This window comes from Piliocolobus tephrosceles, unplaced genomic scaffold (genome assembly GCF_002776525.5).
Source record: "Piliocolobus tephrosceles isolate RC106 unplaced genomic scaffold, ASM277652v3 unscaffolded_38325, whole genome shotgun sequence".
NCBI classification, from domain to species: Eukaryota; Metazoa; Chordata; class Mammalia; order Primates; family Cercopithecidae; genus Piliocolobus; species Piliocolobus tephrosceles.
The window spans coordinates 1,978-3,103 of NW_022322449.1; the positions used below are offsets into that span (position 1 = coordinate 1,978).

At 52.9% G+C, this 1,126-nt stretch overlaps 1 non-coding gene across 1 annotated transcript; it reads left to right on the forward strand.

Moving 5' to 3' along the window:
* Positions 1–668: 668 nt before the first annotated feature.
* On the forward strand, positions 669–763 carry LOC113223060. Its single transcript, XR_003308594.1, has one exon. It is a non-coding gene; the product is annotated as a small nucleolar RNA SNORD116 (small nucleolar RNA).
* The last annotated feature ends 363 nt before the right edge of the window (positions 764–1,126 follow it).

Consider the following 1,126-nt stretch of genomic DNA (forward strand, 5'->3'; position numbering starts at 1 on the left):
AGGGAGACACGTACACACAGACACACTCTCACACACCTACACATGCACAGGCGTGCCCAGCCACAGGCAAACAGATGCACCAATGGGTGTGTGCTATTGTTGTGGTCACGTGTGCTTCCTAGGCGTCCACAGAGTGACGTGGGTCAGGTATATTCATGAAGATCGAAGTCTGTCATGGAGCCCAAGGAGACGCCGGCATGCAAGTTTCCCTGCAGGAAAGAATGGGATTGAAGTGGTGACTATTGAACCTGGGCCCGTTTCTCAAGCATGCATTTGATTTCTTTACACTTCTCAGCAGCATTTTGTCATGAGAGGTCTACCGCTTGCTGGCAAGGAAGATGGTCAATTCTTCTGACCAACGGAGGCTGCCTTGAGTCATTGATTTGGTGTGGCCTGGCATCTTTGGTGCACCCCATGCTGGTGAGTGGCTCAGGATGGTAAGCATTCCTCTGCCCTGTGTGCAGAGATGTCTTTTGAATTTCTGAGACCTGCAAAGAACTGTTTCTCAGTGGGCTACTAATGCCATGGTGAATTCCCCTCCCAGAGTCGATGGTCTGTGCCCATTGTTCTGTGGTGTGGCTCTGGGTTCCCCAGGAGGCCGAAGGTGTCATTGGCTCACCCACTGCCCAGCCTGTGATGTCAAACGTCCTGCCCCTTCAAATGTGCTTGGATCGATGATGAGTCCCCCAAAAAAACATTCCTTGGAAAAGCTGAACAAAATGAGTGAGAACTCATACCGTCGTTCTCATCGGAACTGAGGTCCAGCACGTTGCCTCCCCCAGGGACTGTAGGGGCGAGGGACAGCTTCCACTGGTTCCCATAGGTTCCACCACCCAGGGCATTTACAGATGAAAGTCTCCTGTCACATGCATGTTAGGACATTCCCTCTGTGTGACATAGATGGCTGGGACAGTTGGGGGGATCAGCCCCTCTGTGATGTGGCGGCTGTGGAAGCAGGTGGAAATGTTTTGACCTAGGGGAGTGTGTGGCTGGTCTTGGCCTGGTGAGCTCCCAGGAAGAAAGACTCGGACCTCACAGCGGGTATCTTTGTGCAAAGGACTGGGTCATAGGTCCCCTGCCAAGGAGAGCATGAGGCCCAGGCCTCAGGTAGACCTTGGTCTTCATT